The sequence below is a fragment of the Eretmochelys imbricata genome, chromosome 9 (assembly GCF_965152235.1).
Source record: "Eretmochelys imbricata isolate rEreImb1 chromosome 9, rEreImb1.hap1, whole genome shotgun sequence".
NCBI lineage: Eukaryota > Metazoa > Chordata > Testudines > Cheloniidae > Eretmochelys > Eretmochelys imbricata.
This window is the reverse complement of record NC_135580.1, coordinates 81,395,480-81,411,200: the sequence shown is the minus strand read 5'-3', so window position 1 is coordinate 81,411,200 and position 15,721 is coordinate 81,395,480.

Sequence of the window (15,721 nt, the reverse complement as noted above, 5' to 3'; positions counted from 1 at the left end):
GCACCCCATAAGCATCAACACGTGAAGCAGAATCTGGCCCTTTATCTTTGAAAAAAACTGTATGAGCAGCTCAACTTTCATGAACAACCCTACAATAACAAACAAATAATAGAGCAAAACAATGCAATTAAAAAAATTCCCACTTTTAAGCTTCTAAGGGACTGTTTATTAATCAACAGTGAGGAGAGAGGGGATAGATTTTTATAAATGAGGTGAAACACCTCGGCACTGTCCCTTATGAAAGTGCATTGTATTTTAGTTTTTGGGAAAGCAGGGTCCCCTTTAATGATGTGGTACTTAATTGCACCGTTATTAATGAGCTGACATGTTAAAGGGATATGTCTGTTAAACAGGTGCAAAGTATAATGATGTCTTCCTTTCTTCAGAGGTGTATTTTTTCTTTAAGGGTCTTTTGCACTTTGACACTGTTTAAACCTACAGGTCCCTCCTTCTGGTTCCCAGAAGGAAAGAATCTCATCACACACCTGACAACGCCTCTGCAGTTTCCTCTTATGAGAGATCAATAGCCTCAGGCCCTGGCCACATTAGGTCCTGGATCTGTGTTTGTGGGAATCTTTTTAGAACATGATAGTAGAGCTGGGTGAGTGGTGCAAACAATTTTCCATTACTATTTGTTAAAAATGTTAAATTAATTCACTTTGGCAGCCATGTGCCCCTTTGCCGTTTGCTTCCTGTTAGTATGTGCATCACTGTTTTACTGACATAATTGTTGAAAAGGAATTTATAAAATCCTGGGGGTGAATGTTTGCAGAAATTAAATTTTGCATTTGTGTATATGCATATTTATTTATCTATTTATTGTATTATCATCACACCTAGGGCCCCAGTGATACACCAGATCCCATTGTGCTAGATGCTCTACAATCACAGAACAAAAAGGCTCTTAAACTCATCCAGTTAGCTCAGGTACCCATGTGACTTATTTGGCCAAACAAATTTAACCAATAGGTATCAAATAGTTGCAAAGAACTGTTCTTGATCAATCCACAGAGTTAAAGAAAAAGAGAGAGAAATGAATAATGAATACATTTGAGGAAATGGATCTGGATAATCCACAAACACAAAAAGAGGTTAAGCTTGTTAAATAAATGATGGCTTATGGGTCAAATCATTCATCTGTACATGGCAGAGTCCTGAACATGTTGTTATATGACACTTGATCCATCCATGTGAGCGGCAGGCATGTCAGCGGGATGCCACACTGGTATAAAATCCATCCGGTTGGATTAGGGCCTTGGTTTAGAGTTCCTTGTATAGATGGGTTCAAGCTGTATTGTGGAACCATGCTACAGTCCTGGGCCATAAAGTCAATGGAGCTGTGCCACTTCACACCATGGGAGAAATCGTCTCCTGTTGGGAGAGAATATTTTTATAATACAGTTTGGTTTTATCTTTACCAGCAAGATCAAGTCCTATTAATTTCTCTCTCTAATTACCTTTCTGGTGTTTCTAGGGTGCCAGTCATTTTAGTGTCTACACATTTTGAGCCCAACACATGATTAGGACCCTATTCTGTTAACTTCCTTCATGGATTTCTCTAGTGTCTTTGACTCCCCCTTCCAGCACCTTGGAAACAATTTTAGGATCTAGTCAATGAGATTTGTGGGCACTTAATAGCTGTCAGGATAGGACCCTTAGCGAAATGGCTCAACAGAAAGATTGCTTGCTCTTTGCAGGAACTTCATTTAAGTTTCCTTTCCTCTAAAACCCCCCCACCTATTTTTGTATCCCTCCCGTTAAAAACACACACACAACATAACCCCCTCAAATGCCGGGGTAACAATAAATCAGTCAGAGGAAGGGTCAGCAGCTGGAGTGGAGCTCATTTACTGTAGCATTAGTCCCAGCCCTCCAGTTGCTTTCAGTATGTGTATTCAGCATTGTAGCCCTGTAACCCTTAGGAATATAATAAAGTAATGACCCACAACACCGCAGGGGAGATTGGCCTCAGCAGCATAGTTTGGATCGTGACCTGCTCTTCCCCAATGTTCTGGAATATTTGGTTTCCTAGACTGTAGCAATGCTAGAATTCTCTACACTACGGCCGTAACATTGTTGTAAGAGAGAATTGTTTTGAATCATACTGGTGATAGCATGGCTGGCTTATTTGTTGTCCCATTTGTTATCATCATTCTATATTTTTATGAGTAAGGAAATATAAAATTCTTTAGCTAATGCCAATCTTTTAAAGTAAAAGAGTTAAGGAAAAATGAGGTTTCCCACCAGTCTGTTGTCAGTCTTAAATCTGGAGTTCCCTATGTGGTGTAGTATAAAGATCATTGACTTGTATATAATGTTTTTTTTTTAATCAATCACTTTATCTGTTATGATAATAACTCCCTGTTTTACAAGCTGGGAATAATGAGGCTTTCCACTTTCTGTTCTGGTTTTGCAACATGACTCCCAGAATCAGGAGCAAAGAGCAGCCTGTGTCTAGAAAAATACATTCCTATTGTTTATTCCTGCCTTTTTTCTGTGTCTTTGTTGTGTCACACACCCATCTTTTTATTTTCTGTTGGATTTTAGTTTATGTAGAGATGTGTAGACATATTTGTATATTTTTATCTTACCAAAAATTGCTCACATGTAGTATGACACTTCTTGAAAATCTGTCATGCTGAGAAAAATAGTTTTGGTTTAAGCTAAGAATTTTTAAAACTACAAATACTTAACATCAAAGGGATAACAGAAAGACAAAAGAGAATGCAGGAAATAGTCAGCCTGAAGGAGTTCCCTGCCACTACATAGTTTCTGTATGAAACAGTGTATGAATCTATTTAGTTACATTGCACTAATACAATACATCTAAACATTGATAACATCAAGAATCACGATTCACTTCACAGAGAGAGTCAACCGATAATGTTTTTTTAGCCCCCCTGAGTTACCCAATGTTTCTGAGGCTCTAAGACTTGATGCTATTTAGACAGAGGCTCCTAACTGGGATCTGGAAATTGAACAGTCCAAAGTTTGGGAAATTTTGGATCCAGGGTTTTAGTTCAGGCCCCTTGCAAATTTCAGATCCACATGTGGATTCTGAACTCCTCCCCTCCAAATTTGAGACCATTTGGATCTGGGGCTTTGCTTCAAGTGTTCTTTGTTCCAGTGATTTTTATATTGTTTTGGGGTGCTGAATGGCATTGATTCAGCTATATTTGACTCCTGAGGCTTCTCCTGATGAGCGTCTGTTCTCTGACACCATCTGGGAGTCCCTCTGTTGTGCTCTGTGTTGATGGGTGATGCTTTCATTGTGTCTGTTCCTAGGGCACTAGCTTCCTGCCCCCTACACATACGACTCAACCCAAAATAGACTGGTTAATCAAGCAGCTAGGCACCACGCTACTTTGTATGCAGTAACGAAGATCGTTTCAGTATCTCATCTTGAAAATAGAGCACCTTTCCTCTATAGTTTCCCACCCAAAACCCGCCAACCTTGATTAAACAAACAAAAAAAAGAGATGAAAATCCAAAGCTGGTGCATTGTGCAATTTCTGGCATCTGTCCAGTTGTGGCAGGATCTTTAAGGGAAGCAGATACAGTGCAGCCTCTTTCCAACCAGATGATAATTTATCCACAATTCCTATCAGAGCTGGGTTTGGCTTCTGAGGTGCCTGCAGCATAAGATATGAATGAGGTTTTTGCATTGAACCATGCTACTTCCACAGCTGGTGGATCAGGAACTAAGGCTTAAACCTTCTAGGGACATATTTTATCCTCCGTCATCGTGAAAACTGCCATAGATGATGTTAGGATTTCTGCACCAAGAATCAGGCTGTGATGTTTCACGCTTGTCTGGTAAAGTTGACCTGGGCCTTGTAAAATCTAGTAAAACATTGGTTGGTTTTTCCACTGATGAAAGAGCATGTCTGTTGTTTAGTATGGTGACTCTTCCAGCTATTCATAGCCATATCTCATCACTGGTAGGGCCTGCTGTTCGTCCTCAAAGCAGACATGGTTAGATTTAATGGGAATATATCATTAAAATCCCCTTTTTGCATGGGCAGTATTTGTTCTGATACTTTGTATGGGGGAAGATATTGATCTGGTATTCGGGGGAAATGTAAGAGCAGAGAGGGACTGAGATGTGTGTTACTTGCTGGGGGAGGGGTGTCTGGGAATCTTTCTTGGTATAATTGATGCTGTATTGGTATATTTTCCATCACCAGACCAAATAGGTGCTCCTTACAAGAAGCCATCCAGGGGTTTGAGGGATGGGAGTTGCTGAGTGGAGAAAGTTCCTTCCTGAATGGAAGCTGAAGAAACTCAGACCTTTACAAGATTGGGCCCTTCCTCCACTCCACTCCTGTGAATATATTTTGAGGGAAAATATAACCCTAGTATTCCCTCGGTTTGTTGTCCTTGATTGGCTCTGCTAGAAAAGGGGCATATTCTGATCTAAATAATTTCATATGCTTCAGTGACCCAGACAGGCAGCCGGTATCACATCTACCTTTTATATGTGTACTATAGTGAGGAGTGGTTTCACCTTTTCCCTACTGAGAGCCTCAAGTGACACAGTGGGGAAAAAAGCTTGAGCCCTCTCTACAACACAGCTTTCACCATGCTGCCACCACATTGGAGCCGCCCTGGTTGTGAATTATGAGTCCTAATTTTACTATTGTAGACAAGGCTGTGTGTGTGAACAGCACAAGGGAGGAGAATTTGAATGTCGGATCTGAATGTCTTTGACATTTTAGTATTTTCAAAGCTTCCAGAACCAGATTGTGTGATTGGATCAAATGCTCATCTTTCACTCAGCATGCATAAATCTTCCCCCTTAGTTATAATATTTGTGTGACTGCTTCTGACACCCCAATACCTTTGTGTTTGGCTCTGAGAGTTGTTGACTAATTTTGATCACTGGATAGATTAGCCAATAATAGGACTGGATTGTGATGATCCACAAAAGCATGGGAAAAAATAAATCTCAAAATTAATCAGTTACTGCATTCAGTGAACAATGTTTGACTTTTTTTATGCTTTTTAAAGGCATTCTTAAGCATTATAGCATAAAAGGATCTATTTCCTCTTCATCTGTGGGTGTAATCCCCAAGCGTATCAAAGACAGACTGTATTTCTCTGAGAAAACAGATGCCCCATAGATCTAGTAAAGTGGGTAACAGGCCTGTGTTTTGGATTCATGCTGAGAAGCCAAAGTGCAGGTGGAAATGACAGATAGTCATAGAAACGGGAAAGAAAGGAATATTAAGCTAGAGATGAATCCCGAACAACCCCCAAATCTATACTCTCCCCAAATATGGAAAGTCTTAAATCCATATTTTGGAGTTTGATCATTGTCTCTCTCATTGTCATTCCTTCCCCGTCTCTGACCAAAGCAATGGCTTCTCTCTCAACTGCTTAGTTCTAATAGTTTTAACAGTCTGGGGTTAGGAAGAAACTTTCCCCAGAAACATTTATTGAAAAAAAAAATTCCTCTATGCAGGTTTTACATTTTCCTCTGCAACATCTGGTACTGACCTCTAACTGAGACAGGATACCAGACAAGATCATTACATTGGTCTGATGCAGGTCTGGCAGTTCCTCTGTTCCTAAATGACCAGGCTTCCACTGCTTCCTTTAGCTATTCCACAGTGTAATAGATCTGAATAAGTGACTTTCTGAACCTCTGAAGTTGATCTCTTCCAAATCTCTAACCACATGAATACTCCTGGAGAATGCAGACCTACACATGTTCTCCTGGGGTTCCACTTGGTTAGCTAGAAACTGGCAGCACTGTGGGATTTAAGGTGTAAATATTTATTTGTATAACTTAGCCCTCCTTCTGGTGATGTTTATATTTAGATTTTCTCCTGTCTCCTTGCCCCTTGTAAAAGAAGGAAGAGCTTTGATGCAGCTCCAATACAATAAGGCTGACATCAGATGGTGAGCTCTCTTCTGTTTCATTTTGGAAACATTGGGGCCAAATTTAACAGCAGCATAAATAAATGCAACTGGGGTGGCTCTGTGAATTTGGCCTTTATGTTCCATAAAACATTTTATAGTAGTCCTGGAAAAGCTGAAGTGACTGTCACTTTTTTTTAAAGATGAATAAGAGAGAGAAAAATAGTTACAGGGTGTGCTGTCGGGGGGAGGGGGGAATACAACCATGGTATCTCCTTTTATTTTCTTATGAGCTGTTCACTTTCCCCAGGAGCAACAGCAAGATGGATTTTGAAGACAGATGTTGCACTGGAAAACAAAGTCAGGGTTTCTTTCAACTGCAAGACATTGATCGTTTTACTTGTGTGAAGCAATGGGGACAGCTAGTGGTCAACTGTCTGAATCACAGGGAGACACCTCCCATGAAAAAGTGGAAACATTCCTTGTTCTGTTTCAGAGTAACAGCCGTGTTAGTCTGTATTCGCAAAAAGAAAAGGAGTACTTGTGGCACCTTAGAGACTAACCAATTTATTTGAGCATGACCTCACGAAAGCTCATGCTCAAATAAATTGGTTAGTCTCTAAGGTGCCACAAGTACTCCTTTTCTTTTTGCGATTCCTTGTTCTGCATTTCAAAATTCTTGGTATAGTCACTGCATTCTATTCTGTTCTAATCTGTTCTGTTCTTATACTGAAGTGCTCAGTATTATAGTGTCTGAGCACCTTGAAGTAGAGCATTAAGTAATGTGACTAACATCTGCCACTTGTTTGTTCTCTCATCTTCTCCCCAAGGGGAGAACTATATGCAGTAGTGTTTTGTTTTGGATTTTTTTTTTATTGTGGTGATTTTTGCCATGCTACTTCAGCTAAGCGGAACATGTATGTGCTGAAAATCTGAAGTTGTGCATTCAGAGAACATGGAAGGCTTTTTCAAGTTTCAGAGTAACAGCTGTGTTAGTCTGTATTCGCAAAAAGAAAAGGAGTACTTGTGGCACCTTAGAGACTAACCAATTTATTTGAGCATGAGCTTTCGTGAGCTACAGCTCACTTCATCGGATGTCTCTAAGTGCTTTTCTCTTCCACTAGGTGTCATCAGGTGTGAAATGTACCGAGACAGATTCTCTGATCCATAATGTCAAGCTGTCTGAGCTCCAGATATCTACCCTGTGTGATACAGGAAGACTTTTAAACACATAGGACTGGCACTCTCTTATCCTTCACCTTATGCAGTCATTTACAACAGTACAAACTGGGTATAAAGTGCTACCAGATGAGAACGCTAGTACAGCCACTGTGCTGTGCTGGAAATGGCTACACAAGGTGCAGAGTAATGGTGTGTGAGACCCACAATCCTGTTGCACCAGTGTTGTATTCTGTTAACAAGAAGTTGTAGTTTTGAAGCATTTTTCTTCTGTTAATAGATATATACCGTTCAAAAAGGCTCTACTGTTGCTGTGTAAATGATTGAAACTTCAGAAGTCCATTGCCTCTCTCTGTTTTGTAAAGAGAGAGCTGAAACCTCTGAATGGATAGTCAGTGTGGTGTACTGGTTGTAAGACAAGAATAAACATCAGGATTCCTGGGTTCTAGTTCCAACCTCTGCCACTGACTTGTTTTGTGATATTGGGGCTGTCATTTAATTGTTCTTCAAAGTATTCATCTGTAAAATGGCAGTAAAATGGGTGTTGGTATAGTTTGATAAATGTTTATAAAGTGTTCTGAGATCCTTGGATGAAAGCTGGCATAGAAATTTTATTGTAAGTAATTTTCTTTTTCGTTGCATGAGACAATGGGTAATAATTATATAACACAAATATTTATTGATGTAGCAGCTAGGATGCAAATGGGAAAAACAACCACATAACAATCCTCATAATGTTGCCATCTCTTTTCTTAACTGTTATTTCAGGACATGCTGTGCTTTGAATTTTTAACACCTCATACTGGGCTGGATCTCCTCAGGCTGTGTGAGTCATGCCACTTACTTATGTGATGTGATTGAAAGTGAGGGAACGCTTGCATTTGAACATGAGAAACCACTACCCAGTGTGACATGAAAACATTGGGCTCTGCCTGGTAAACTTTCCAGAACAAAGTACAGAAGGATTCGTGACCAGTGTCTGATGCCTTGTCAGTTTGTGTCTCTGGAGTCACGCTGGCCCTCCCCCAATCAATCTGATGCCCAGAGAAAGGGGTGGAAAAATCCAGCCTACAGGCAAGAGTCCCATGCAGGTCACTTTGTGTCTAAAATGTCAACAAGCCTGAGGCATGAAGGGAGGCTTTTCCTCCATGTGAAGAATCTACATTCACTGGGGTGGGCTAATGGATGAATTCTGTGACCAGTGGAGCTAGGAAAAATGACTAACATTGTGTTGGACTGATGTATTTACGTACCTGGGTATGTGTGTGTAGCACTACTGTTGAGTAGAGGGAATGTCTCAGACCTGTGTCCTTATTTATCCAATTGGGAATAAAGCCACATTATTTTTCACATATGAGAAAGTGACACCTTGACTTTTAAATCCCATCTGCTGGGTGAAGTACTTCATGCCCAAAGTAATAGGTTGGTGGTCTCTATGAACAGGGGTATCCTTAAACCGTGAATTATGTCACCTGAGATGTACCATGAGAGCACATGTACCAGTCTGCAGTTAGATATTGGCCTTGAGGTCCAAATGTGGATCGCTAGAACCTAGTTCCCAAATGCAGTGCTCTGGCACGTGGAGGACCCCATCTCCGTTGCAATCAGATAGTACATTTTTTAAAAAGAGAATAACGTCCAAAACATGGTAGTCTGCGATTAGGTGACCCACTACAATAAACTACAGATACATTCCCTATCACAGCCACTACAGAGTAACAAGGTGGGTGAGATAATATCTATTATTAGACCAACTTCTCTTAGTGAGAGATAAGATTTTGAGCTTATACAGAGCTCTTCTTCAGGTCTGGAAATCTGACTTAGAGTATCATAGCTAAATACAAGTTGGAACAGATTATTTAACATAAGTAGTTAACAGATACTTCAAGGGACGATTCAAGGTGAAGTGGTCCATTAACACCTGTCTAGTAATAAGGAGGAAGGGAAAGGGGAGAGGGAAGCAGTGGGAAGGGGTGTTGTTAGTGGGTTACAGATTGTTGTAATAAGCCATAAATCCAGTGTTTCTATTCATTCTATGATTTTTAATGTTTGGCAAAGTAATGAATTTAAGTTCCCAGGCTCGTCTTTTGAAAGTGCTGTGCAGGTTTCCTTTGAGGATGATGACAGATAGGTCAGATATAGAGTGATGGTTTTGTGAAAAGTGTTCACCCAGAGGTGATATGGTGTTTTGTCTTTTATCATTTTCCTGTGTGAGTTCATTTGAGAGCATAATGATTGTCTGTCTGGTTTACACAGTTGCTAGCGGGGCATGTAGTACATTGTATGAGATACATCACACATTGTGATAGACATGTGGAGGACCCATGGATCTTGAAAAGGTGTGTGTGTGTGGCGGGGGGGGGGGGGGGGGCGGTGTTGATCATTGTAGTGTGGAGATATGGCTGCAGGTTTTGCAACTGTTAATCTGGCAGGGTCTGATGCCGCTTTAAGTAGTTGTGTCCTGGCCTGTGGGGAGCTTGCTTCTGATGATGGATTTGGTGAGATTGTTTGAAGGCCAGAAGAGAGGACTCAGGAAAGATTTATTTCAGGATGGGTTCCCCATCGAGTATGGGTTGTAGTAGTTTGATGATACCTCATATGAGTTCTAGTGTGGGATGGTAGTTGACAAATAGGGGTGTATGGTTGGAGGGGGTTTTTATTTCTGTACTGAAGCAGGTTCTCTCAGGATATTTGAGTGGCCTGGTCCATGATGAGATCTACTTCTCTGATGGAGTGGCCTTGTTTGGTGAAAGTGGTTTTGAGTGTGTTAAGGTGTATACCTCAGCTACTTCACCTTGAATGGTCCCTTGAAATATGTGTTAATTGCTTGTGCTCAACAATCTGTCCCACCTTGTATTTGGCTGTGACACTGAGATCCGGTTTACACCACAGACCAATATCGGTATAACTATGTCACTCAGAGGTGTGAAAAATCCACCCCCCTGAACAACCTAATCCCCCATGTAGACAGTGCTATGTCCACAGGAGAGCTTCTCCCACCAACATACCTACAACCTCTCAGGGAGGTGGATTAACTAAACTGATGGGAGAGCTCTCTCCTGTATGCATAGAGCATCTTCATTAAAGTGCTACAGTGATGCAGCTGCAAAGATGCAGCTGTGCTGATACAGTATTTTAAGTGTAGACTTGCCCCAGGTAAGTGTCCCAGACCTGAAGAAGAGCTCTGTGTAAACTCAAAAGCTTGGCTCTTCCACCAGCAGAAGTTGGTTCAATAAAATATTATCTTACTCACTTTGTCTCTCTAATATCCTGGGACCAATGGCAACAGCAGCACTGCATACTAGTCATTCATGAACTAAAGAACAGTCATAGAAATAACCTCTCCTTAACATAATGTTGTCCACTAGATGGCACTTTTAATACATAGCAGAGGCAAACACTCCACTTCCTATTAGGCCCCTAAATCACCTGCTATTAGAATTAAGTAGATTACAGCTGGTAAGTGACCAAAATAAAGAAGGTTCAATTTACTGTGGCTCTGAAGCATCTTTCACAGCTGCTGGTACCATTTACATGAATCACTGATTAAATACCCAACCCAGTGTTGCAGAAAGTTGAACTGACCCAAACATTAAAAACAGGGGGAAAATCATCTTGATATTGGAAAAATAAAAAAAATTGGTTCCTTCCTTCTCCACAAATCAAAGTTTGTAATGTTGTTTAAACAGCAAATTCTCTGCTGTGTGTCCAAGCAGCAGCCAAACCAGGGCACTGAGATTCTTTAGTGATGGAGGGTACATGAGCTGGCATAATATTTCACTGGCATGCTCCATGCCTCTGCTTGGCCTCTCAACCCAGCTCATTTCCCATGCTGTCTCGGCTCTACCTGCCCACTGAGGAGAGGAGGAAGGTAAAGCACGTATAAATAAAATGCTGGCCTCTGCCAAAAACTGACAGCAACAGAGGGCAGAGTGAAAAGGGAAATAAGGGAGAAAGAATAAACAACACAAAGGGAAATGGGAGGTTGAAAGGAGGAAAGTAAAAAGGAAGCCCAATAATAATAGCGCATTTAGAAAGTAGTATTTTGTACTTACCTGATGTGTTTCATCCCAGTTTCAAAGCACTTTACAAACAATGCTCTCATGAAATAGACATGTATGATACCTATTTTATACACGGGGGGACTGAGAAGCAGAAAGACTAATTCATCCAAAGTCACACACCATAGAACCCAGGAGTCCCGGTTCTCTAACTCTTAAACTCCTATAATTTTCACCACTGCTGAAGCTGCACCAGTAGGAAATTTTACTAGAAAAATCAGTGAGGACAAGGAATGATTCCTGCTTTGTCTATGCTAGCCAGCCAAGCTGTGTTGGAAACTAATGTGGTTGGAGCCATGCTTAACCAGAGGACAAATTATGTTTTCAAACATGAGTCAAAGCTGAGTAGTGGACCTAGGACCTAATAAGGCTGTGTCTCCACCATAGCACAGGCACTGATCAATCTGGGAGACAGATAAAGCACAACGCTTTCACCTCTGACCAAGAGTCAAGTTTCATTGAAGTGAATTTAGTGGTAATCTTAAATCACTTTCTTGTTCCAATAAATACACCACCTCACTTCTGCCACTTAGCACTTTACAGATGATGTTCAGAGTCTTAAATTCTTTCTTTGCAGAGGTACCTTAATGAGGTCAGGAAGGATGTTCTGGTGGTTAAGGAACTAAATAGCGATGTAGGAGAGCAGGGTTCAATTCCCAGCTCAACCGACAGACTTCCTGTGTATTCTTGGGCTAGTCACTTAATCTACCCTTTGCATCAGTTCCCCATCTGTCTCATAGGGATAGTACTCCCCTGCTTCACAGTGGTGGTGGGAGGATGAAATCCATTATGAACTGCGCAGAGATTACTATAATGAGGTCCATCTAAGTACCCAGACAGATAACTTCACACACACTACTGTACAATAACCGAAGAAGAATAAGATGAATTATATCTCTTTCAACAAGCTCTAGTTACAGAGGAAAATGTATTAAATTTCCAGGCCTTTTTAAGTGAAGAGTAGAGCCATGCAAATCTGCGGATATCTGTTTTATATCTGCGGACCATTTTGGCTAATTGCGGACTGGATGCGGATACAAATTTTGTATCCATGCAGGGCTTTAGTCAAGAGCTTTGCTCAGGGACTTCTACCTGAGCAGCCTGTGTTAGGAGCCAAAATTATTCAATGAACCCACAAAAAGCCTTTAAGCCATTTATTTTGACAGTGTCTTTGCTGAAGGAAGCCATTCAGAGTTAGCAGGCTAGCAATTAACATGGTTAAAAATTCACTATGAATGGGATAGGATTATTAAAAATAAATCCAATACGTTTGCTTCACCCATTCTGATCTGTTCAATGTCTTTCCGCAAATCCCAGGGTAAATGCATGAGCTGGAAGTATATGTGAGTTCAGTGTTGGAGTGAAACCTCCAGTGTCACCCCGAAAGAAGAAGCTGTGAAGTGTCTTGTGTAGGTGGTTTGTAAATGTACAGCTGTTGCTTAAATTGCACAGCATCTGCAAAATGAAGCAAAAGCCTGATTTAAAAATAGAAATGTGTGGGCGATGAGACAAAAATCTGCCTCTCTTGGAAGGTACCATACCTCTCTCCTTCACACAACTGCCTCTTTTTGTTGTAGCCTAAGTTTTCTAATTTTCTGGTAGCTTGGAGTCAGATGTTCAGTAACATAGATCTAATCCTCAGAACATCAGGGGTGTCACACAAGCAAAAAAATACAGAGGCAAAACATTTTGGTTTTGGAAAGACATGTCCCAGAGAGCTCTCTGCTTTGCTTCAGAGGAGCCGAGAGAAGGGGCTGCAGCAGTTTTTTGCATAAGTACAATTAGCATGTAGAAGTCACTGCCACACGATAGTCTTCAGACCAAAAAGCTTAGAAAGATTCAGAAAAGGATTTGATAATTGTATGAATAATAATATTCACAGTTATTAAACACTAGTTTAAGGGATCTAAATCCTCATGCTTCAGACTTTAAGTAGCCTGGGGTTAGGTACAAATTTTCTGTATGTGTTGTCTGATTTTATTACTCATTCCTCTGGAATATTTGGTTCTGTGTTCTGTCTGCTGTGAAGGATGGGATATTTGACTAAGTGGCCCATTATTTTGATTGTGCAGGGCAATTCTTATGTCCACAGTTATAGGCTATAAAATAATACCTCACACTTTTATAGTACCTGACATTCCAGGATATCAAAGTATTTTACAAATAATTTTCATCTTTACACTTCCATCACCTAAATGAGTATTTTGCTCAAACCTAATTGGTTACACCAGAATAGACATAGCTGATGAATCAAGCATGTGGTATTTTGGGAACAGATGATCACCTGCATAAACACCTCTATAAATAGCATTTATAAATAACTTGGTATAATAATATACAGCAAGGGTATTTTGGGAATAAAAAAATCATGGATATCAAAGTGTTTTTGCACATTTGCTGTGTTTAACATCCCAAATCCACTCTTCCTGAATCTGTCTAGTTACTTATATGGCCACCTTTGCTGTAGCATATGAGCACCTCACAGACACTAATTAATTTATCCTCACAACACCCATGTAAGGTATGAAAGCATTAGCTACTTTTTATGGAGGGGCAGTTGGGACACAGAGAGATTAAGTGGCAGAGCAGGGAACTCAACCAAATATCCAGAGCCCTGGTCCAATACTGTGACCACAAGTGTCTCCTCCTCTTTCACCTCCTCTCCTGCCCCCTTTCTTCCCATTGTACTTTTTTGTTATGTCACTAGTGGGTGTGTAACCATGAAATGGAGGACTTGAGCCAAGGAAGCTCTGGTGGGAGAAAATTCAGTAGCAGTTTCAACACTGCAAGTAAAAAGTAAATGTCAAAATTGCTCCACTGTATTCTATCTTCATTTTGCTGCAAACCCTTTTGACCACAGACACCACCATCCTGATGTACGCTTTTAAATTCCAGAATAGGGACTAGGGAATTCTACTTTGATAGGAAGTTTTTACTCCTGACATTGCATGAATGGAGATATCCGCTAAAGATATAGGAATGAAATTCATGAGCGAGTCTAAACGATGTAACTTACACCTTCTTCTGTTCCCCTTCAATATGTAAAATATGCCACTTTAGAATCCAGTTTGACTCAGTGGGCTGAATTTGAAGGTGATGTGGTTTTTGGGAGTCTGAGAAGTTCTAACTGAAGATGTGTCTACGCTACAGAGAATATATTGGCCTAGCTATGTCAGCATAGCTATGCTGGCATAACCGTATAGTACAGGCACAGCCTACTCCAACGGAAGGGGTTTTTCGGTCTGTGTGGAAACACCACACCACCTCCCCAAATGATGCTAGCTGTATTGATGCAAGCCTTGTTCCATCGATGTAACTAACCCTACGCTGGGGGTTAAGTCGGCATCTCTGTGTCAGTCAGGGGTGTGATTTTTTTCACATCCCTGACCAACATAGCTATATTGACAAATGTAGCTCAGGTCTAAACTAATGTAATTTACATGGAGAGGATCCTAGATGAAGACGTAAATTACATCAGTTTACATTCTCTTTGATTAATTTCCAAAGGTGGCCTGTAGTTCAGCATCTGAATTTAGGTTTAAGAAGGTGCTGTTTACAAATCACAGCAGTTAGCACAAGGTGGCTTTTCAGTAAGTTCTTTCTCTCTTGGTGTGTGTGTCTGCTCTGATGCTTCCTTGCCACAGAAGGGCTTAAAATTAAATGTTATAACCCCAAATCAGGCTCAGTCCCTTGCCAAGTAGCACAGAGATACGTTTCAGCTCTGTAACCAGCACAATATGGCTCTTGCCAACATGGCAGGATATCAAAGGCATTGTGTAACTAAACAGCACTCGATGTTACTATGGCAGGCGTTTCTCAATAGCCATCAGTTTCATGGAGGAAATCTCATGAATATTGCCGAGTAAACAGAATTATTGTACCAGTGCTGTTAGTTCCACACAGCCTCCGGGGTTGAAAGGGCCGTTTGCAGCACGTGGCTGTCTCAGTTCATGAGATGCCCTCAGTGACACCACTTAGCAATGAGTCATAAATCTTAGAGAGAGGGAAGTGCAGTCCAGAGGGGGATTAAAATCTTTCATACTGAGTTACAGAGTGAGGAGTCATCACAACTCAAAATGGGTATAGTGTTAAAAGCTGGTTATCAGTAAACCAGCACAGCCCAAAACAAGCTTGGAGGTCACAATGGAGACTTCTGGTGTCCTACTGCTAACTCTCCAGATATGTTCCTGGCTGTTTAAGGGTTTTAGTCTTTGGTGGGAATTATAGAAACTAGAACATGTATGCAGATAATTGCCCAGCGGGTGTTAAAACAACCATGTAATTCTTCTACTATGATGCTTACATAGCATAAGAATGCTGGTGCTTTGTAGGTGGTCAGCTGCATATACGTATGGAAGGATATACGGGTATATCTGCAGTCTCCAAAGAGTTAACTATGTGAGTAACAATGCTAATACATTGCAGTCATATAGCACCTTAAATCCAAGCATCTCAAAGTACTTTGCGAACATATGGAGAAGATCATATGTGTATATTTTCAGTCTTCAAAGAGTAAATACACAATAAACATTAATATTTTCACACCTCCATATTGTCTTAGATCCAAAAATGTCCAAAGTGCTTTTCAGTCATGAGTAAATTAAACCTCATAACACCCT